Genomic DNA, 24,778 nt, shown 5'->3' with positions numbered 1-24,778 from the left:
TATGTATAAAAATATTTATAGCAGCTCTTTTTTGTGGTAATAAAGAATTGGAAATTGAGGTGATGCCCATCATTTGGGGAATGGCTGAACAAGTTGTGGTATATGATTATGATGGAATACTATTGTGCTGTAAGAAATGACAAGCAAGATACTTTCAGAAAAACCTGGAAAAACTTACATGAACTGATGAAGAATGAAGTGAGTAGAAGGGCTATGTACAAAAAATAATTTTGGTATGGAAGAGACTAAGAAGCATCTTATGTAGAAGACATATAAACTGAATCTTACAGGGAGTTAGGGATACCAAGAAGTAGAGGTGAGTAAGGAGAACATTACTAATATGGGTTATAGCCTGTCAAAGGCAAAGGAAATGAAATGTATAGGGAACATCGAAAAACCAATTTATCTGGAACATAGAGTTCATTAAGGGGAGTAATGTAAAATTAGTCTGGAAAAATAAGTTGGAGCCAGATTGTAAAACACTTTAAATACTCTACAGAAGTGTCTGTATTTTATCCTGCAGGCAACAGGGAACCACTAAAACTTGAGCAAGGGAATGCCAGGTCTTTCAAGACCTGCACTTTAGGAATACACATGTGTCAACTGTGAGGAAGATGCATTGGAGAAGGGGGAGAATGGAAGGAATAATAGAGTTCAATCCCTTTATTTTACAGGTGAAGAAACTGAAGTCCAGAAAAGTGAAATGAATTGTATGAGGGCACACTGGTAGTAAGCAACAGATCCGGGATTGAAACCCCAGTTCTCTGACTCCCATCTTTGAACCAAAAGTCCCACCTACCTCATTAGTGACCTACCCCAAACTGATAGTAAGGAAATAATTAATAAAGGAATCATTCCTACTAAATGCAGTAATGACAATATAATGGGCTGGTGAAGCCATGTGGTAGAGATAAAAGGAACCAGATTTGGAGTCAGAAGGCCTAGGCCCCAGTCTGACACACTACTAAGTAAGCTGGCTGTGTGACACTGGATAAGTCACTCAACCCATTTAAGTCTCTATTTCCTCATCTGTGAGATGGGATTAATATACTCTGCTCTGCCCAAATTTGGTGAGGACCAATGAGGTAACAGTAGTGATCATACTTTAACTGTAAAGTGGACAGACAACTAAACTATATGGCTATAAAGTGAAGAGAAGGAACCCATATTCATTGGTAGGAGTTTTCTCATACTAACAAAATAACAAGTCAAGGACCCCCAAAATGTGGAGACATCAATGCAAAATATTATTATTATTATTACCATTGTCCATCCCAAGGGAACTTTCATATTACATGATAGTTTAGTTATTTTGTGTATTTATATTTTTGTAGGTACTCATCCACTATTTTTACATTCTATTTTGTTGGCATAGAATTGCACATAACCGTCTCTAATAATTTTCTTTATTTCGTGGTTAATTATGATATCTTCCTTTTAAATTTTGTTAACTTGGTTTTCCTCTCTTCTTTTGGTTAAATTAGTGTAACATATGGTCTAGGATCCCTCTAAGAATCTGAGCTCACACACACACACACACACACACACACACACCATTCACTAGGTTTGATCTTGGGGCTTGACAACAAGATGGGTCATAGATCATTGCTTTCACCTGGAATTACTTCCAGAAATCTTCAAAATAAAGCCTGGGTATAGTTAAGTTTTCTTAAATTGAGTAACAGGGATCCCCAGTTCCTGTATAAGCATGTAAGGTAGTGTATACAATTATGGAATGGGACATCCTTTATTATACCCCACATGCAGAAGACTCAAAAGATTTACTGGGGCCCATAAACAGACAAAAATATATCAAGCACTCAAGTAACCAATCAACTCACTCCAGAGAAGAAAGGAACTTGGGGTTGCTATAGGTAAACCCTCTGATAGTTTGGTGAGTTTCTCTTTCTCACAAAGTCCTCCATAGCTCCCTCACCCACAAGACACTGGGGAAGATCAAATGATCAAAGGACGCATAGCTACAATCTACAAGGAGCATACAAAGCATAAATTCAACACACGAGATTACAAGATAAAATGCAATTAAGTGCATAAGAGAGGTACCAAGAAAAAAGGATGTGATTCCAACAAAACAAAGATCATTTCTAATTATGAGAATCAAGCAGAGGTTCATAGAGAAGCTTGGTGTTGAAGAATGGTAGGATTTTTACCTGGATAAGAAGAAAGGATTCTCTTGATATAAGGAACATTGTGAGCAAAGGTAGGAAGGCCCAGACTATATGCAGAGGATAGTCAGTAGTAATCACGGTGGCAGCTAGGTGACACAGAGGATAGAGCACTGGCATGGAGTCAGGAAGTCCTGAGTTCAAATCCAACCTCAAACACTTACTAGCTGTGTGACCTTAGGCAAGTCACTTAACCTCTGCCTGCCTCAATTTCCTCTTCTGTAAAATGGGGATAATGATAGGACCTAATTTACAGATTTGTTGTGAGGAGTCTAGGATTTAGAGCTGAGAGGGTTCTTAAAGATCATCTAATCCAGTGGTATGTCAAATTCAAATAAAAAATGAACCCCTGCCATTGCATATTGACTTAGAAGACTAAAAATTAACAGTCTATTTTACATTGTATTTTTTAATGGGACAATGAGGGTTAAGTGATTTGTCTAGGGTCACACAGCTAGTAAGTGTCAAATGTCTGAGGCTGGATTTGAACTCAGGTCCTCCTGAATACAGAGATGGTGCTTTATCTACTGTGCGAACTAGCTGCCCCCTTGCATTGTATTTTGATTGTGTTAAACATTTCCCAATTATATTTTAAATATGAACTAGGTTATACTTGGGAGTTTTGCTGGCACATGTGGCCCACAGCTTGAGTTCAATATTTCCGAACCCAGATCTACCAGCTCCAAATACAGGGCTCATTTCACCATAACACACTAGTAAGCATTCATCTTTTTATTCTGGTTCAGATTAACTCCAGGCTAGAGGGATGGAGATGAGTGAGATTACATCTGGAGAGCCCTGTGATCCTGAGGAACATAAGTTTTCCAAGTTCATTCATCCCCTGGTGAAGAAAAATTATATTATGAAGAATTTGCAATTTGGACCTTAAATGATTTTAATTATGTTCTCATTTCCAAAATATGTCCATTTTAAAAATCCAGGAAAAATGAATTGTGTTAGAGGAACACCTATTCATAATACAGTAAGAAAATAGTCAACAGAAAACCCACTTATTTCATTATGAATTTGTCAGATGTGCCCTAACCAGCTCATAAGCTGAATAAATCATTGCAGAACAACTCTCTTTTAATGGAAAATAGCACGTGCTCCAACACAACAAACTATGGAGAGGTCCTTTATGTATGTCTGTTGAACATGTTGTAAAAGGTATTTTCCTGATTTATTCATTAAAGGCAATTCCTGCTTATTATTCCTCTTATTATCACAGGTAATAACAATCAAATAGTGTTTGAACATGTTACCTTAGCACTGGGAGTGGCCTGAAGCCCTGGTATTATTTGAGAGCATTTATTACTCATCTAATAAGGGAAACATGTGAATCAACTGGTATGACAAGGAAACAGAGAGGATGTCTATTCCCAGAGAAATGGAAATTAAGTGGAGAGTTGTACAAATGCAGAACAAACATGTCCTCCCATTGCTGTGTGATCCTAGATTAGTTTCTCAACTTTTGGGGTGCCTCTGGCAATATATTATACAAGTGTTGGCAATCCTGCCTCCTCTTCTATGTTCCCCTTTCTTTCCTCTGATAATGCCACCACCCTAGTGCAGGGCCTCATTGCCTCACACCTGGACCATTCTAGTAGTTGGTCGTCCTGAGACAAGACTTTCCCCACTCCAGGCCATCTTGCATACAGATATTCAGCTAATCTTTCTAAAAGACACTGACTATTGTCAGCCTCCTATTTGATAAACTCCAGTGAGGGGGGCAGCTAGGTGGCGCAATGGAGAGAGCACCGGCCCTGGATTCAGGAGTACTTGAGTTCAAATCAGGCCTCAGACACTTGACACTTACTAGCTGTGTGACCCTGGGCAAGTCACTTAACCCCCATTGCTCCACACACACACAAAAAAAGATAAACTCCAGTGAGTCTGCTACTTCCAGAATCAGATATAAGATCCTCTGTTTGGTATTTAAAGTCTTCCATAACCTGGCCCATTCCTACCTTTCCAATCTTCTTATACCTTACCCCTCCTCCCTCCCCCTGCCATGTACTCTACAAGAAAGTCCATCAATAGATTCCATGTTTTTTTCCCCATAGAGACACCCATGGTGGGCCACCTGTCCCCTATGCCTGGAATTCTCTCCCTCCTCATCTCTGATTCCTGGATTCCTTAGAATATCTCATGTCCCAGCTAGACCCCCACCTTCTACAAGAAAAATTTCCTGACACCCCCCCCCCATGCTAGTGCCTTCCCTTTAAGATTAGCTTCAGTTGGGACAGCTGGGTGACACAGTAGATAAAGCACAAGCCCTGGATTCAAGAGGACCTGAGTTCAAATCTGGCCTCAGACACTTGACACTTACTAGCTGTGTGACCCCGGGTAAGTCACTTAACCCTCATTGCCCCGCCAAAAAAAAATCCCCAAAACAACAACAACAAAAAACAAACAAGATTAGCTTCAGTTTCCTCTGTCTATATCTTGTTTGTAGATAGTTGGCTGCATGCTTTCTCTCCCATTAGATTGTGAGCTCCTTGAGAGTAGGGCTTGGTTTTTGCCTTTCTTTGTCTTCCCATCACTTAGCACAGTTTGTAGTACATTGTTGTCATTCAGTCATATCCAGCCCTATATCACCCCAAGGACCTTTTTATCCGTGGAGTTTTCTTGGCAAAGATACTGGAGTGGTTTGCCATTTCCTTCTCCAATGTGTCCCCATTTCACAGATGAGGAACTGAGGCAAATAGGGGTTAAGTGACTTGCCCAAAGTCACACAACAAGTAAATGTCTGAGGCCAGGTTTGAACTCAGATCTTTCTGACTCCAAGCCCAGTGCTCTATCCACTTCACCACCTAGCTGTCCCATTGTGGTAGATAGTGGTTGCTTAATACATTTTTGTTGATAATCAACTGAATCTTTCACTTTCCAACCAATTATTTGATATCCTAGAGACCTCAGCACCAATCTAAGTGCATCTTCCTGCCATGTACAACTACCTCCATGACTTCCCTAACTAGTTCTTTTCTTGGGAAGTGGGTAATGGAAACAGCGTGTTGCAGGGGAAGGCCCACCACACAGAAGAGCTTGGGTTCTAGGACCAATTCTCCCACGAACTGGCTGGGTTCGGCAAGTTTCTTCTTCTCTCAAAGGTGACTGAACTGGAGTATCTCCGAGGCCTGTTCCAGCTCTAAGGGTCTGTAATATAGAACTGGATCGAGGCCCAGAATAATGCTGAAAGATGTGATGGGGCTGAGTGGTCTGGTTCCCACTGTTCCTCCCTACCTCTTGGTCCCAGTATCCCAACAGGAAAAGTCTGGGGCCAAGGCAGGCTAGATGGGAGTGGGAAGAAGAGGGGAAAGGCCAAAGTAACACACACACACAAATCTGAAGCCTAGAGAGAATGAGTAAAGTCAGTTTGGGGGCAAATTAGTCTATAAAACTTTCTCCCACCCATGATTCAGAGCCCCACTCACCCCCCAAAAAAATCAACTGTGTAGGTTTACAAGATAGAGGAAAGGGAGAGTAGAAGCTACATATGGAAGGTTTCTTCCACTAGGACAAATCAAGTCAGGAATCATTTATTAAGTGCCTACTATGTACCAATCTCTGTGCTAAGCACTGGGAATACAAAGAAAGGTTAAAAAACGGTCCCTGATCTCAAAGAATTCACAGTCTAAAGGTGGAGAAAACATGCAGACAACTATATACAAACAAGATATTGATGGGATAAATGGGCGACAATGAACAGAAAAAGGATACTAGTATCTGTAAAAACTCTTCCGTTGCCCTGTGGAAATGGAATGGAATGGTGTGGATAATTACTTCTCATTTTACAAGAAAGGCTACACTGCTACTGCTGTAGGGAGATTCCAAAATGCAGTGGTTAAGACTTAAGAACTAAGGGCCCTCCATCTTATTCTGGCTTTCCTTGCCTGTTCTCTCTGTGCCTTCTGGCCAATTGCTCAATAACTTGAGAAATTGGTCTCTCATATGCTAATAACAGTGGAATGGGTATAGTTAGCTCTGATGTTTTTATAGCACTTTCGCTCTAAGGAGCCTAGAGAGCTTTCACATCTACCATTATCTCAATGATGCTTACAACATCCCTGCAGGGCAAGGTATGATTATACCCATGTTCAGTTACTATGAGGCTCAGAGAAATTCAATGATTTCCTCAAGATCACACAATAAGTCTGGAGCTGAATTGGAGCTCATAACTATTCTCTCAGGGTCCCTTTCGGTATTCTTTCAACTTTAATGGGATTGGATAACCACAGAACTCTTTCCAAAGTCCAAATTGGTTGAAATAGGAACAAATGTCTGTATTATAGGTCTGTTAAGTGGTGCAACGGATAGAGTACCAGACCTGAAGTCAGGAAGATTCATCTTCCTGAGTTAAAATCTGGGCTTAGGGGGCAGCTAGGTGGCACAGTGGATAAAGCACTATCCCTGGATTCAGGAGGACCTGAGTTCAAATTCAGCCTCAGACAATTGACACTTACTAGCCGTGTGGCCCTGGGCAAGTCACTTAACCCTCACTGCCCTGCAAAAAAATTTTTAAATTAAAATTTAAAAATCTGGTCTTAGACATTTACTAGCTATGTGACACTGGGCAAGTCACTTAACCTTGTTTGCCTCAGTTTCCTCATCTGTCAAATGAACTGGAGGAGTAAATGGCAAATCACTCCAGTATCTTTGCCAAGAAAACCCCAAATAGGGTCATGAAGATTCAGACATGACTAAAAAGACTGAATAACAACAACAATTTATGGTATAAAATTATCACCGAAACTCAGATATGTAAAGGTCATTCCATCCAAATCTCGCTTTTTTCATTATTTTTAACTTCTATGTGTGCTTTTTGTTCTTACAGTACAGTTCCAATATATACTTACCATCCCACTCATCTGGCAAAGAAAAACAGTTAAGTAAAAAACATCACAAGTACCATGTCTAACAGCATTCCATCCCATTGTTTGAGAACTCTCAAATGAAAAGAGGGAGGTATGTTTCCTCATTTCTTCTCAGAGCCAAAATGGATCATTATAATTTTCTAGTATTCAGTTTGGTTTCATTTTTTTAAAATTTCACTTACATGGGTATAGTCATTGTGTACGCTATATTCCTGGTTCTGTTTACATTACCCATATCAGTCCATACACATCTTCCTGTTTATTTGAACTCTAAAACACTCACATGCCACAATTTGTTTAGCCATTCTCCAATCTAAGGGTTGTTTCCAGTCTTTACTGCCACAAACAGTGCTGCTATGAGTGTTTTGATATGTGTAGGACCTTTCCCATTGTCTTTGACCTCCTCAAGTCACACCCTAGGAATGAGGTCTATGGGTCAAATAATACAAACAGCTAAGACGATTTTCTCTTATAAATCCAAACTGTTTTCCAGAATGGTTGGACTTATTTATAGAACCGACAACAATGCACTGGGGTTGCTGTCTTTCTGCAACCCCTACCATATTGACTAATTCTGTCTTTTCCCATCTTTGCCAATTATATGACAACCTCCTCTTTTAAAGAGGATGAAACTGAGAACCCAAAATAAGAAGTGATTGTTTTCATGATCACACAATTAGAGGCAGAGCTAAGACCAGAAGCCAGGTCTCTTAACTCCTACTTCAGGGCTCTTTCATCATACCACAAACTGCTTTAATGTTCAAGGAACTGGAGCTCAAAATTTTATGCAGTCTAGCTCAAAACCCTATCTTAAACTCACTTAATCTATGAAGCCTTCCTCAATTTACCCCACAAAATCCACTGTCTTCCTTAATTCTGTATTCCTTCAGTTCATATTTGGAGGGGACTGTTGAATAAAGACAGTTCTTAGAGTAGCTTGAATTTGCCCTTCCTGATGGGTTATAAAGAGCATGCCAGGATATTTCCTGCCTACTTCCAATCCAACAGAGACTTGATGACCATACTTCTGGTAATGAATAACTACAAGGTTGGTACTGTGTGTCAGAAGATCTCCCAACTTCTTCCCTGGCAACTTTTGAGTAAAAAACATTCTTTTGAGATGCCAGGTGGGTGGACAGGGGGATGGGGGATGCTTTCTCCCTACCTGGCAGATGTCATCTCTATTTCTTTGGTGCTTGTTATTTTGTAAATGAGTATCCTGAAACAAGAGTGACTGGTAAATTCAAAAGGTCCATCAGAGACATCTAAGAACTCCCCTTGGCAATCAGAATCACTAGCAGAGCCCTCCAGAGTGGTGATAATGACTAACAATAAAATAAGGGCCTTTAGCTAGAGATGGAAAGATAATTCCTCAAGGATGGCAGTAGTTTCAAGGATTATGACCTTTTCTGACAGAGAAATGCTGGCTATGAACTCCATAAAGGTACCAATTCATCTTGCTCAGACGTTCGTGAGGACTCCATAAAGGACTTTTGGATGTAGGAGGCAAGAGGCACCCCTTGATGACATGTGTTTTCTACATGGCTATCTCATTCCCATTATATTTCTAAATTTGAGTCTAAGGGGGTGAAGAGTATGCCCCAGGTTTTGGGGGAAAATATTTGTACTTTTATTCTTGCCATACCTTCAAAGCAAACATCTCTTTGTAAAAGCTAATTGATGTCAATTGGTTAATTGGAATTTAGGCACGAATTACTGATTAGTGGGGAGAAGGCACTAGAATTGAGGCTCAAACCAGGAGGATTAGAAAAGAAACACCTCACCCTTTCAGAAGTACAACTCGATTCTTGGAGAGGGGATGTAGGCAGCCTTGCTCTGGGAAAATGAGTTGAGTCTCACTGAAAATAGAGCAAATGTTATCAATTGCTTTTTCCAAGGAGGAAACTTGGGCTCTGATATATATGACCAAGGTCACACAACTTGTAAATAACTAAGACTGGACTGGAACGTGAACCTATTTCTCTCACTCTCTTGCTCTCGGGCAATTGAGATTCAATGACTTGCCCAGGGTCACACATCTAGTGAGTGTCTGAGACCATATCTGAACTCAGATCTTCCTGATTCCAGGGCAGGTGTTCTATCTGTGCACCACCTACCTGTCCCTGAACCTGTTTCTCTTGACTGCAAATCCAGTGTTCTTCCCACTAGATTATCTATACAAATGAGAGTGTTGGGTAAAATGACCTCCAAGGACTCTTCCAACTCTAAAATTCTAATTGTTGCCATAACAAAAGCTGCCTTGGGGCTTCTGCCCTAAAATTCTTTGGAGATAAGGAAAAAGAAAACCTCTATGGTCTCTTCTGACCCTTAGGGTCTCACGATCCCTAGGGAGAGCTCATGATCCCTAGGGAGGGATGGGCTAATGTTGGATAGCCATTTGATGTCAGGAACTATAAGGTCTCTCTCTCTCTCTCTCTCTCTCTCTCTCTTTTTGTGTGAGGCAATTGGTGTTAAGTGACTTGCCCAGGGTCACATAGCTAGTAAGTGTTAAGTGTCTGAGACTGGATTTGAACTCAGGTCCTCCTGACTCCAGGGCTGGTGCTCTATCCACTGCACCACCTAGCCACCCCAAGTCTCTCTTGAATAATTTTCAGATTGTTAAAATGAGGGGGGTGAATGTTTGGGTTTTGTTTGTTTTTTAAGCCTTTGAGAGCCTCTGGCAAAAATGAAAAAATCTTGACCCTCAAACATTAAAGTCTACTGGGGAATACAAGCATGCAGATAAGTAAATAACAGATAATGTGAAGGCAAAGAAAGCACTAATAAATAATTGAAAGGATCAGAACAGGCTTCACAGGAGAATAGGCTTCACCTGAGGCTGAGGACTGAAGGAAGCTAGGCATTCTAAGAAACATGGGTTTCTAATCTGTTATGAAAGTGCTTGTTTTATTTCTTAAGTTCAGGGTAAAATAAATGAAATTTTTTTAAAAAAAGAAAAGAAACACACACGCATTACAAGCAGGGAGGAGAGTTGCCTGTGGTGAAAGCAAGTGAAATACCACAGTGGGGGAAACAGCATATAGATTGGCCGCAACCAAGGGTATGTGAAAGGGAATAACATGAAATGTACGACAAGGTAGGTGGGAGCCAGAGTATGGAAAGCTGACAGCTTAAACATCAGGCCGAGGAGTTCCTATTTTATCCTAGAGGCAAAACACGGCCACTGACTGTTTTGTTTTATTTGATATGGGAATGATGTGGTCAGATCTTCCTCTTAAGAAGATTATTTGGCAGCTGTGCATAAAAGGAAAGGGGGTGAAATAATATTAAGAAAATACACAGATGTGAGGAAATCCAGGAAACAGAAGAGGAAAGCATGGTAAAAAGTATTTGGATGAAGAGGCAGAAAGGAAAGCAATCTTGTCATCAGCACAAACTACAGACCACGTGGGCAGAAAGGAAATAGATGAAGAGTTTGAGAAACACATCACGAGCCTGACACAGAGATATGTTATGGAAGTTGTGGAAGATTTCAATTACCCAGACAGCTGCTCGAGACCAAATAACAATCCCTTGACTAATCTTCATGGTAATTTCTCTCTTCAAAAGCTGGAGGAATCAACAAGTTAAGCTTCTGTTCTGGGTCTTATTCTCACAAGCTGGGAAGCACTACTTGCTGGGGTGGGCATGATTGAAAACCTGGAAGGGAAGTGACCATTCATTACCTGTTAAGAGTCTGGGACAAAAATGGACAGGACATCCTGACATGATAAGACATGTATGCTATTTTGGGAGAATACTTTTCAAAGATAGGATCCTATGGCTTAAAATTCTACAGGGAAGATTTATCCAAGAGGAAAAGGAACCTCCCAAAAAGAAAATTTTCAAGGCACAAAGAAAAAGGATTTCAGTGATGAGGAAAAAAATGTCTATAGAGCCTAATATAGATGCACAGAACATTCATCGACCAAAACATATTTTTAAAGAATATGAACAGGGGCAGCTAGGTGGCACAGTGGATAAAGCACTGGCCCTGGACTCAGGAGTACCTGAGTTCAAATCCGGCCTCAGACACTTGACACTTACTAGCTGTGTGACCCTGGGCAAGTCACTTAACCCCAATTGCCTCACTAAAAAAAAAAAAAAAAGAATATGAACAGAGATGGCAGCAAGGACAAGTAGCAGAGAATCAATACACAGGCATGCCATAGTACTATAAGAATGGTATATGGAATGCCACAAATCAAAATGAATTGAACTTAGCAGGAAAAGCTAAGGACTACGAAAAGGTTGGTTTGGCCCATATCAGACTTAAGAAGATCTAAGAAGGGATGGGATATTTGTTTGGGGTAAATGGACTCGTAGACAACATAGATCATAGACAACAGAGAGAAGGCAGAGATACCAAACTCTTAGCTTACTTCTCTTTCTCTGCCAAGGAAAACAATATTTGGACTTGAAAGGACAGTGGTAAAATGGTCAATGTGAAATTGAAACCCAAGAGAATCTGAGAGACAGAAAAAGAGAATTTAGGAACCCTTGATTGGGTTCAAGTTACCAGGCTGAGGTTAACTAAATCTCATCAAACCAGCATTTATCACAGTACCTGGCACAAGGTAGGCACTCAATAAATGCTTTTTGATTGATAAAACTGGCAGCTAGTGTCAGTTATTTCTGAAAGATTATGTAGAACTGGAAAGATATTGAAGAGTGAATGTTCTTATTTTCAAAAAAAGGAGAGAGGCAGCTAGGTGGTACAGTGGATAGAGCACTGGCCTTGGATTCAGGAGGACCTGAGTTCAAATCTGGCCCCAGACACTTAACACTTACTAGCTGTGTGACCCTGGGCAAGTCACTTCACCCCAATTGCCTCACAAAAAAAAAAAAAAAGGAGAGACAAGTCTAACACCTATAGGCCAATGAACTTGACTTTTATTTCTGTCAGTATTCTAGGATATGTTATTAAAGACATGATTGGTTTTGTTTTGACCTATTTGAACCCCTAACAATTGTCAATCTCATAAAAGCAAGATATCTCAGTATGTAAAGTAGTGAACAGAAAGCCCAAGGGAATATTAACCTGTTTACTACACCCATATTATAGCTTAGAATCTGGAGAATGATCCAAGAAAGTTTAGTTAAATCATTAGTTTAATTAAGAAAAGTTTAGTTAGAAGGTTTAGTTAAATTGTGTGATGATCAACTGTGATAGACTTAGTTCTTCCAAAGAACTCATGATGAAAAATGTTCTCCACATCTAGAAAAAAAGAACGGTGGATTCTGAATGCAGATTGAACCACACTGTTTCTACTTTTGTTTTTGTTTTTACTTTTTTGAGGATTTTCCCTTTATTCTGATTCTTCTTTCACAACATCACTAATGCAAAAATATGTTTAATGTGATTGCACATATAGGTTATATAACCTATATCAGATTGTCTTCTGTCTTGAGGAGGAAGGAGGGAAGGAAGAGAGAAAAATCTGGAACTAAAAAAACTATCTTTACATGTAACTGGAAAAAAATACTTTAATGATTTTTTTAAAAAATAGTGAAATCATTAGTTAAATCAGTTAAAATAAATTAATGGCACCCCTATTTTTTGTTTTGCTGTGAGGCTCTTTATGAGATTATGATCAGTGAGGGATGCTCTCATGGCCACTGAGAGATGAGCTCCTGAACTCTGGCAAAGTTTCTCAGAATCTAGTTGAGATTATAAGAAGAAACTCCTATCCTGATGAAAACAAACCCATGCCTAAAGGTGCTCCTGGCTAATATGATAATATGAAAAATCCTAGAAGAATCAGAACCAACACTAAGGTCATCACTCTCTTAATTCAGGTTCAATATTAGGATGAAATGAGGCACTCGAAAGTCACTGAACAATGAACAAAAAGATGGTTTACTTTGCTCTAACTCAGAAAGGATATGCAACAAGGATACAGTGACCCTTATCTTCAGCTTTGGTAGATGGAACCTCTCTTTCCTTCTTATGTAAATACATATGATCAGCAAGTCATAAAGGTAGAACAGAGAATGGCAACTTTCCTGGTCTCAGGCACCTATCAAGACTGAGAGGCTCTGAATCCTTATGTCTTAGACTGTTTATGTACTTACGTGACCAGGAAGCTGCATTAAAGCCAGAACCAATCGGGTCCCAGGGTCGACTTTTAGGGAAAGCTAATCTCTGTCACAGGAAGGAAGGAGGAAGGACCTGGTCCTACACCATATTGGGAACAGTTAGGGGTGAAGAAGTTATATCAGGGAAATATTCAGGATAAAGAAAATAGAATTATAACTGTCATATCAAAGCTTGTAGAAGAGTTTTAGTCGCCAGTTCTAATTAAATTGGATGTGTCAGGAGGAGCTGAGTTCAAATCTGGCCTCAGACACTTGAGGCTTATTAGCTGTGTGACCCCGGGCAAGTCACTTAACCCCAATTGCCTCCCTCCCCCCGCCCCCCAAAAAAAAGAAGAAAGAAAAAAGAAAAGAAAATGGATGAGGTTAAATTTTAAGCGTGGCAGCTTTGTGTAACAGAACCCAAGCCTGGGGGAATGGGATCATAGATTCCTCTCACTATTCACCAGCTAAAACCAGAATAAACATTATATATAATGGAGGAAAGTTAGAAACCTTTCCAGTAAGATCAGGGGTAAACCGAAGATGTCCACTATCACCACTACTGTTTAACATAGTTCTAGAAATGCTAACTATAGTAGTAAAACAAGAAAAATAAATCAAGAGAAGGGGGCAGAGCCAAGATGGCAGAAGAAAGACTGTGACTCTCCCAGTTCCTGAAAACCTATTCATATACCTCCAAAAATAATGTCATAAGTCACCTCTTGGAGCAACATAACCCACATAAGAACAGAGTGAGACTCTTTTCCAGCCAAAGACAACTTAATTAGGTGACTAGGATCACCTGCTGTTACGGCTGAGAGAGGAGCGCAGAGCACAGAGCAGGACCACCCTCCAGCAGGCACCTCCAACCAAAGCCTCAGAATCTTCAGCTGCTTGGGTGTCCAGTGGTTGGGGGGAATAGCTTCAGTCTCTGCTGGAACTGAGGCAGGGAGCCCACATTCTGAACCAGCAAGCAAAGTCTAAGGACAGCCACCCAGTGGGGGAGGGGCACAGGCACGCCAAGCTTCCGACCATAGAGAATCAGATTTCAATTGGACTTCTGTTTCCGGGTCAAAGAAAAAGAGGGCCATGGTTACTCACAGGCCAGGAAAGCTGAGATTGTTCCCAGTCATCCCCTGGGCAAAGCTATAGCTCAGAACAGTGTGGCCTGGAAGCAACGCTACACATTAAGAAGGAGTTAAAAGCCAAGAAATAGGTGGTCATGGTGAGTAAAAAGAGAAAACAGCAGACCATCAAAAACTTCTTTGGGGGCAAGGTAGACCAGAGTACACCCTCAGAAGAAGATAATAACAAACTTAAAGCTCCTGCATCCAAAGCTTCCAAAAAATATGTGAATTGGTCTCAGGCCACCGAAGCACTCAAAAAGGACTTTGAAGAGAAAGTAGGAGAGATAGAAGGAAGATTTAGAGAGGTGGAAGAAAGAATGGAAAGAGAAATGAGAGCAATGCAGGAGAGTCTAGAGAAAAAAGTCAACAGCTTGAAAAGTCAAATGTTAAAGGAGATACAAAAGCTTTCTGAAGAAAATAATTGCCTAAGAATTAGGATTGAACAAACGGAAGCTAGTGACTTTATGAGAAACCAAGACACAGTAAAGCAAATCCAAATGAATAAAAAAAATAGAGGGCAATATGAAATATCTCCTTGGAAAAACAGCTGACCTGGAAAATAGATCCAGGAAAGATTATTTGAAAATCATTGGACTACCTGAAAACCATGACCAAAATAAGAGCCTAGACATCATCTTCCAAAAAATTGTCAGGGAAAATTGCCCTGATCTTTTAGAAGCAGAAAGTAAAATAAAATAAATCAAGAGAAAAAACATAAGCAAAAAGAAACAAAACTCACTTTTTTGACATATGTTGTAATAAAAAACCCTGAAAAATTAATTGAAACAATGACCTCAGCAAAGTTGCAGAATATAAAATAAATCCACATAAATCACTAGCATTCTTTTTATTACCAACAAAACCCAGAATAAAGAGAAAGAGAATTTACATTTTAAAAACTACAAATTAGGGTTAGGGTTACCTGCCATGATACATCATATACACATAAACTATATTAATACAACTACAAAATAATGTTTATGGCAATAAGAACAGATCTAAGTAATTAGAGAAATAATAATTGGTCACAGGTAGGCTGAACCAATATAATAAAAATGACAATAATTTATTCAGCTTCATACCAAATTGCCAAATAATTTCTTATTTATCTAGAAAAAATAATAGAGGCTATCTGGATGAATTAAGAGGTAAAAAATCTAAAGGGAAATAATGGAAAAAAGAGAGAATGAAGGGAGTCTAGCAGTAGGGTTCAAAAAAATAGAGAGCTCAACTAGTAGAAGAATACCTATATAGAGGATTCTGGGAAGATGGCAGAGTAGGTCAGAAAACTTTCAGCTCTCCAAATTTCCTCAACAACAACAACAAAAAAGACAGAACTTTGCCTAGGAGGGAATGTAGAACAGCAGAAATAAACAAATGTTAGGGTAAAGCAGTTGTTCTTCTGAGACAATTGGAGAAGATCCCAGGAAAGACCTGACCTCAAAGGGTGGAGATTCAGTCTGAGTGAAGTATAAACACCTCCAAGCTGATTCTGCAGAATCAATAAAAAAGGGGAGGGCAGGGTTTGCTGTGCTGGGAGAACAGCTCAGTTTTGAAACTTTCATCTCATGGATAGTGTGGGGGTCTGATGGCTAAGTAAGAGAAAACTGAAGGACCTTCCACTGTTGAGGAATGCCAAGCACAGGTGTTATGGAATTTTATGGACATAAACATAAAACACTTTTTATACAAATAAAGTCAGATAAAAATAATTTAAGTAATATTTATTGTTTATGGGTAGTTAAAGCCAGTATAATTTTTAAATGACAGTTTTATCTAACTAATCTATTTATTCAATGCCATCCCAATTAAATTACTAAAAAATCATCTTACTGAGTTAGAAAAAATAATAACAAAGTTCATGGAAAAACAAAAGTCAGGAACCTCAAAAAAGAAATGAAGAGCAGGTTGATTTAGAAAAACATGGAAAGACTTGGACTTAGAAAGAAAGATGTTATGCACCTTCAGAGAACCAAATACCAAGTGGAAATAAGGATAGTATGGTCTTACATACATGTGCATGAGTGTATATGTGTACAAACGTGAATGTTTATAGATATCTATGGATATGCATATACATCCACACTTAATTGTAGCCTTCTTTAGGTTGGGGAAGGGGGAAAGGAGCAGGGGGAGGGGGGAAATAAGTAAGAAGTGCACAGCAGAAAGCGAAAGAAAACCTACAAAGAAGCAAATAAAAGGTGGGCAGCTTTGAAAACAATATGTAGTATTTATTATATAGGTTTTCTTGAAATGGACATTTATCATTTTCTGTTGAATCCTCTCTTATGTTCTACTGTGTACATGGCAATGTTTTTTTTTCTTTTCTCATTTAGTATTTAAATTTAATTTAAATAAAATTTACCAAAAAAAAAAAAAGAATTTAGGTATCCAGCATGGAGGCAAAGGAGCACTTCAGCATAAAATTCAATAAGCCCAGGGCAGCTAGATGGCGCAGTGGATAGAGCACCGGCCCTGGAGTCAGGAGTACCTGAGTTCAAATCCAGTCTTAACACTTAACACTCACTAGTTGTGTGACCCTGGGCAAGTCACTTAACTCCAATTGCCTCACTTAAAAAAAAAAATTCAATAAGCCCAAAGACCCCAGCTCACTATTTGAGGAAAAACTGTTGAAAAAACTGCAAAATCTATCAGGAACTAGGCATAGATCAATATTTCACAATGTATATTAAGATAAGCTCCAAATTGATAAATGACTTACACATAAGTGATGATTTCCAAAGCAAATTAGAAGAGCAATAAAAATTACTTTTTTATGAATATGAATACGGAAAGAGTTCATGACTAAACAGGGCATATGGAGAATCACAGAAGATAAGATGGACAATTTTAATCATAATAATTTTAACAGTTTTTTGCACAAAAAATCCCCAATGCAACTAAAAAGGGAAATGAGTAACTGGGAGGTGAGGGGGAATCTTTGTATCCAGTTTCTCTGATAAAGCTTTCATTTCCAAGATATATAAACAACTGATTCAAATTTTTCTGTGATCTATGTGTTAGCTATCCATTCCAGCTTTGTGTCATCTGAAAATTTGATAAATATCATAACTGTGGTTTTAGATAACTCATTAATAAAATGTCAAGCACAAATATCAGGGCATTCCTCTGGGAACCCTTTTCCAAGTTGATGTCACTCATAAAATAAGAATGATGATACTTATTCTACCTACCTCACTGGGTTACTATAAGGAAAGTACTTAGTAAAGCATCATATGCTAGGTGGCGTAGTGGATAAAGTACTGACCCTGGATTCAGGAGGACCTGACACTTGACACTTACTTGACACCCCTGTATGACCTTGGGCAAGTCACTGAACCCTCAATGGCCCACAAAAACAAAACAAAAGAAAAAAATGAGCTATTATCACCAGCTTGGGGGGGGGGGACACTGAATTTGGTGTCTGAGTATCAGTGTTCAAATATCAGTTCTTCTACTTGTAAGAAATGACTACCAGGAAGTTGATGTTGGAACTAGCAAGGAGATAGTAAGAGAGCATCTAGCTGCACTTGATGAATTCAAGTCTCCTGGCCCAGGTGAACCACATTTATTGGTCCTAAAAGAAGTGGCACATGTGATTGCTAGTGACTGTTAGTGATATTTGAAAGATCATGGAAAATTGTAGATGTTACGCAAGATTGGAAAAAGACAAATGGTATCTAGATTGTCAAAAAAGGAAATAGAATAGTCTGCAAACTATACACCAGTGAACTTGATAAAGTATCTTATATTATTCTTATAGAAAAGTTGGAGAGGGGCAGCTAGGTGGCACAGTGGATAAAGCACTGGCCCTGGATTCAGGAGGATCTGAGTTCAAATCTGGCCTCAGACACTTGACACTTACTAGCTGTATGACTCTGGGCAAGTCACTTAACCCTCATTGCGCCCCCCCACCCCCAAAAACAAACAAAAAAAGCCATATAGAGGAAAAGATGGAGAGCTATGGATTGAAAAAAATACAACAGGATAGATTCAGAACTTTAGACAGCTGATTTAAAGAGTAGTTGTCAATGGTTCAATGTCACTCTGGTAGGAGGTTTCAAATAGAATACCCCAGGGACCTATGTTGTCTAATATTTTTATCAATGACTTAAATAAAGCAATTATTAATAACAGTACTAGTTGTGTGACCCTGGGCAAGTCACTTAACCCTATTTGCCTCAATGGGAAATATTAACAATAATAATAATCATGTATATTCTACTTAAAGGTTTGCTAAGTGCTTTACATATGTTATTGTATTTGATGCTCACAATAATAGTACATAGGTACTATTATTAACTTCAGTTTTACTGATGAGGAAACTGAGACCAAAAGAGGTTAAAAAATTTGCTTTGGATCAAATATCTAATAAGTGTTTGAGGCAGGATCTGAACTTGTCTTCTTGACTACAAGTCCAACACTCTATTATGCCTGCAGGTTGCCTACACAGATACCATGTTTATCAGACTTGCAGATAAGAAAAAGTTAGCCAATATAAGAGAACAAAGAGTTAATATTTTTTAAAATCTCATTGGGTTAAAGCATTAGGTAGTTGTTGAGTTGTTTCAGTCATGTCCAACTCTTCATGACTCTATTTGCGGTTTTCTTGGCTAAGATACTGAAGTGGTTTGCCATTTCCTTCTCCAGCTCACTTGACAGATGAGGAAACTGAGGTAAACAAGGTTAAGTGACTTCTCCAGGGTCACACAACTAGTAAGTATCTGAGGTCGGATTTGAACTCAGGAAGATGGGTCTTCCTGACTCCAGGTCCAGAATTCTATCCACTGTACCACCTAGCTGTCCTGAAATTCAGCAGGAATAACTATAAAATCTTGTACTCGATGGGTACAAAAAAATCAGCTTCACAAGTGTAAGATGAAACTGGCACTGATAGAAGTTTTTTTGGGGGGAAACTGAGGGTTTTAGTGGACTGAAAGCTCAATATGAGTTGGCAGTGGTAGTGTAATAGACAGAAAATGTATTCCATAGTGGGATGCCTTAAGAGGGTCAGAGACTCCGAGATCTGAAAGCCCTCTCTGTACTCTGCTTCTGTCAGACTTTATCTAGAGTGTTTTTTTCAGTTCTGTGCTGTCTCATTTTAAGAAAACTGAAAAACTGGAAAGTGTCCAAGGAAGGCAACCAGAATGGTATAGGGGTTTAAGTCTATGTCGTATTATGATCCATTAAAGGAGCTATACATGTTTAGCCTGGAGGAGGAAAAGAAAGATCCAAAGGACACATGATCAGTATCTTCCTTTTCTTTTTTTTTAGTGAGGCAATTGGGGTTAAGTGACTTGCCCAGGGTCACACAGCTAGTAAGTGTTAAGTGCCTGAGGTCGGATTTGAACTCAGGTCCTCCTGACTCCAGGGCCGGTGCTCTATCCACTGTGCCACCTAGCTGCTCTGATAAGTATCTTCCAATATCTGAAGGGCTGTGTTGGAAAGAAGATATTAGAATTGATAGGTTTGATTCTTGAGGGCAGAATCAAGAACACTGGGCAGAAGTTGCATAGGAACCAATTTAGGCTTGCTTCAGAAAGAGAAAAAAGCGAAACAAAACAAAACAAAAAAACCCAAACTTCCTAATAATTAAAGCTGCCCCATATGCAATGGGCTACCACAAGAAGTGGGAGGTTTCCCCTTAGCAGGAGTGTTTAGGCAGACACTAGATAACTATTTATCAGGTATGTTATAGTGGGGATTCCTTTCACATATGGGTTAGATTACAGCAAAGCTTCTTAAACTGTGGGTCATGACCCCGTATGGGGTCATGGAACTGAATGTGGGGGTCACAAAAAATTTGGCAACAGTGAAAGGTTATGTATGCCTATTTTATATACCTAAATCCCATAAAAATTTCTCAGGCAAAAAGGGGTCATGGAAAAAAAAAAAGAAGGGAAAAAAAAGGGGTCATGAGTGGAAAAAGTTTAAGAATCCCTGGATTAGAAGGCAACTGAGTTCCTTTCCAGCTCTCAAATTCTGTGATTCTATGATAGAATCATGGATTCAGAGGTGGAGGGAATCTTAGACACCAATACTACCTATAAGACAATGGGAAAAATCATATGGCCTCTCTGGACCCTGGAAACCCTCTCTATAAAATAAGTAGATTAGATTATATGATCAACTTTATCATCCCATTATAAATACAGCATCCTTATATCTCGGAGAAGCCCCAAAATAAAAAGGACTCAGGTGGAAAGTACTTTCAAAATCTGGGTCAATGTAGTGAGAAAATTAACTGAGACTATAAAGATAGAGAGATAGAGAACGGCAAGGAACCTTGCAAAATTGTCTAGACTATAGTAAAAGCCAAGACAAGGCCTGTGGTTACCATTTGCCTCTGGGCTGCATAGGTTCTTCCTTTAAGGCACTGCCCAAATCCTTGTATTGCTTTGCTTTCTGTTTCCATATGACAGAGATGGAGTGCTGGTGGGTGGGGGAAAACCTGGCCCTTTCACATATACTGTAATGCTTAATAGGCATGCAATTAACGGTAATAGTGCTGGGGCCTCTGATACACTCCCAAGTGCTGCACCTTAACTTGTTCAAACTTAGACAACACCCAGGTTGCTCAGGGAGCACCTGGCCCCAGTTCAAGGTTCTGACCCTTATCTGTAAGGGCCTTAATAAAAAATTTGAACAACACCCCTAATGGCCCCTTCCCTCGGCTCACCTGGCCCTCCTTTGTATGTAACCTGACCAGATTAGAGGCAGGAGTTTGTCTCAGCTACATGTATGTGCAAAGGGGAGAGGGGAGAGAAGGCATCTGCCTCCACTGGCTTATAGAATCATAAAAAGCTGAACCTGGAAGAGGCACAGAATCAAAGAACCAATCTCTCACTGGTGCAAAAATCCTCCAGAGAGGATTTCTATCAGACACTCATCTGATGTGCCTTTGAATGCCTCCAGTGACAGGGAGCTACCATCCCTGAGCAGTCTGCTCCATTTTCAGGTGACTCAACACATTAGGGAATTCTTCGTTTTTTTGGGTTGAAATCTGCCTGTCTGGGACTTCCACCCCTTGCTCCTCATTCTGCCCTCTGGGGCCAAGTAGAATGAATTCAGTTCCTCTGCCAAATGACAACCACTGAGCTAGTTAAAGACGGCTGTCCTCTCACAGATTCGCAAAATCGAAGAGCTGGAAGGAACCTCAGAGGCTGCCTAGATCAACCCATACACTGAAAAAAATCACCACTGCAACATCCTCCACATGCAACCTGAACACCTCCAAAGAGGAGGCCATTATAACTTGGGACTGTTTCAATTGTTAGGGAATTCTTCATCAGGCTGAGCATCCTTAGTTCCTTCGACCGATCTCCTAATAATTTGTCCAAAGAGTATTATCCCCTGGTTTCTATACAAGACTGCAGCAACATTACCAGTGATCTCTTCATTGAGAAATCAAATGGGGGCATGTAAGGGGCTAAAATTCTAGCTAGTCTGTCTAAAATCTCTAATGAGTGGTCGCCAATAAATTATAAGCTTTAGCAAGAGTTAGACTTTTAAGCATTTATTAAGGAGAATAAGAATTTGGTAAAGAGAGAGAGAAAGGCCTACATTCATCTATCTATTAAAGGGAGAGAGCATTCCTAGCTTCACTCTCAACCAAAGTCCTGATGAAAGAGAGCGAGAGCACCAGCCTCGCCCCCTCTTCCTCCCACAAGCAAACATCACTTCCTGATGCCAAAGAGCCACACGTCTTGCCCTCAGACGCCTTCTCCTCATGGCGGAGTGTCCTGCAGTAAGTCTCCAGCAGGTGGCATCATTCCAATCATTACAGGCAGCTAGGTGGTGCAGTGGATAGAGTGCCGGCCCTGGATTCAGGAGGACCCGAGTTAAAATCTGGCCTCAGACGCTTGACACTTACTAGCTGTGTGACCCTGGGCAAGTCACTTAACCCTCTTTGCCCCAGGGGGGGGAAAAAAAAGAGAAATCAAATGGACTTTCTAATTCTATGATCCCAGACAAGTCACTGAACCTCTGTATGTCTCAGTTTCCTAAACTGTAAAGTCAGAATAATAATAGCACCCACCTCACAGGGTTGTTGTGAAGATCTAATGAAATAAGATTTGTAAAGCACTTAGCATGGTCCCTAACATAGAGTAAGCACTTAATAAATACTTATCCCCTTCCTTCTTCCTTCCCTTTTTGGACTTTTCTGCAGCCTTAGGCTGTCTTGACTTTCAGTCACTCTCTTCTTGATATTCTTTCTCTCCAGGTTTTTGTGACACTGCTCTCTATGGTTCTCCATCTACCTGTCTCCTTTTCTGTCTCCTTTGCTGGATCTTCATCCACAGCAAACCTCCTCGCTATGAATGTCCCCCAAAGTTCTCTCACTGGGCCCTCTTCTCTTCTCCCTTGATACTATTTTGATGGGCAGTCTCATCAGTTCCCAACAATCCAATTATCATCTGTGATGATTCTGAAATCTATTTATCTAGACCTCACCTCTCTCCCGACCTCCAGTCTTACATCTAAAACTGCCTACTGGACATCTCGAAGTGCTGTCTCATAGACATTTTAAACTCAACATGCCCCCAAACTAATTTATTATCTTTTCTCCCAAAGCCTTCCCCTCTTCCTAATTTCCCTATCACCATTCAGGGTACCACCACCTTCTGAGTCACCCAGGCTTACAACCTAGGTGTTATGCTCAACTCATTCTCTGTCACCGCCCCCCATATCTAATCAGTTACAAATCATGTTGTTTCTACCTTTATAACATCTCTTATATACACCTCCTTCTCCCCTCTGACAATGCCACCACCCTGGTGGAGGCTTTATCGTCTCACACCTGGACTATTTGCAATAGTCTCCTGGTTGGTCTCCCTGCCTTAAGTCTCTCCTCATCTAGTCCATACTCCACTCAACTATCAATGCATTTTTCCTAAAGTGCAAGTATGACCATGTTACCCCTCCTCCTATTCAGTAAACTCTAATAGCTTTCTAAATATAAACTCCTCTGTTTGAGTTTTAAAGCCCTTCCAATCCTGGTCTCCTCCTACACTTCAAATCTAGTCTAGGCTTAACTATTTTCAGCAATATAATGATCCAAGACAATCCCAAAGGACTATTGATGAAACACACTATCTACCTCCAAAGAAAGAACTGATATTGATTGAATGCAGACTGAAACATAACATTTTTCACTTTCTTACATTTTGTTCTTTAATTCAAGTTTTCTTACACAAAATGACTAATACGGTAATGTTTTAAATGATTGCACATGTATAACCTATATCTGATTGCTAATTGCCTCAGGGAGGGGGGAGGGAAGGGAGGAAAGGAAGAATAAAATTGGCAACTCGAAACTTTAAATAAAAATGTTTATTTTTTTTTAAATAAAATAAAAGGAGGGGAAGCTAGGTGGCGCAGTGGATAGAGCACTGGCCCTGGATTCAAGAGGACCTGAGTTCAAATCTGGACTCAGACACTTATACTTACTGGCTGTGTGACTTTGGACAAGTCACTTAACCCTCACTGCCCCACAAAAACAAAACAAAACCAAAAAAAAGGAAAAAAGAAAAAAAGGGCAGAACATGGGGGAAAAAATCTAGTCATGGGGCAGCTAGGTGGCTCAATGGATAGAGTGCCAAGTCTGGAGTCAGAAAGACAAGTTCAAACCCAGCCTCAGACACACTAGCTGTGTGACCCAGGGTAAGTCACTTAACCTTTGTTTGCCTCTGTTTCCTCATCTGTAAAGTGGGAATAATAATAGCGCCTATCTTCCAGGGTGATTGTGAGGATCAAATGAGATAAGTGTAAAGAGTTTAGCACAGGGCCTGACACACAGTAAACTCAATATAAATGTTAGCTATTGTTATCAGTCTTCTCGAATCTTACTCTCCCACCCCACCCTGGCATACTTTATGATCTAGTGATATTGGCCTCTTGGCTATCCCTTTCACAAGACATTTCTCCTGACTCCATGTGTTTTCACTAGCTGCCCCCATTCACCTCCCTCTCTTGGCTTCCCTGGTTTCCTTTGGATCCCAGCTAAAATCTCACCTCCTTTCCCAATCCTCCTCAATGCTAGTGCCTTCCCTCTAACACTATCTCTAATTTATCAAGCCTCTATCTTGCTTGTACATCGTTATTTGAATGTTTTCTCTCCCATTTGACTGTGAGCTACTTAGAAGAAGGAACTATGATTTGCTTTTCTATTATACCCAACTCTTAGTACTATGCCTGACGCAGAGTTGTTGATTTGACTATCAAACACTTCCCCAATTAACTTAACTTTTCTGGATTCATCTCCATGTTTATTTACTTTCTGGGTCCCTTCAGAGATCCTACTCAGTGTTGTTGGTGGTCTCTTTGTAAGGTACACGAATGATGGACTGGTGCTTCCTTCTATCTTCAGTAAAATGATGTTCTCAGGGAAGAGGAAGTACTAAGTCAATAACTGAATGTATGAGGTCAAGTCAATGTTCCTTGCCTAACCCAACCCAAAGTGGCCTCCTTCTCCTCAGAATTCCTCCAGCCTTCACTGTCTATACTGCTCATC

The sequence above is a fragment of the Dromiciops gliroides genome, chromosome 5, assembly GCF_019393635.1.
Source record: "Dromiciops gliroides isolate mDroGli1 chromosome 5, mDroGli1.pri, whole genome shotgun sequence".
Lineage (NCBI taxonomy): Eukaryota > Metazoa > Chordata > Mammalia > Microbiotheria > Microbiotheriidae > Dromiciops > Dromiciops gliroides.
The sequence above is the reverse complement of the archived record's forward strand: the minus strand, read 5'-3'. Positions refer to the sequence as shown.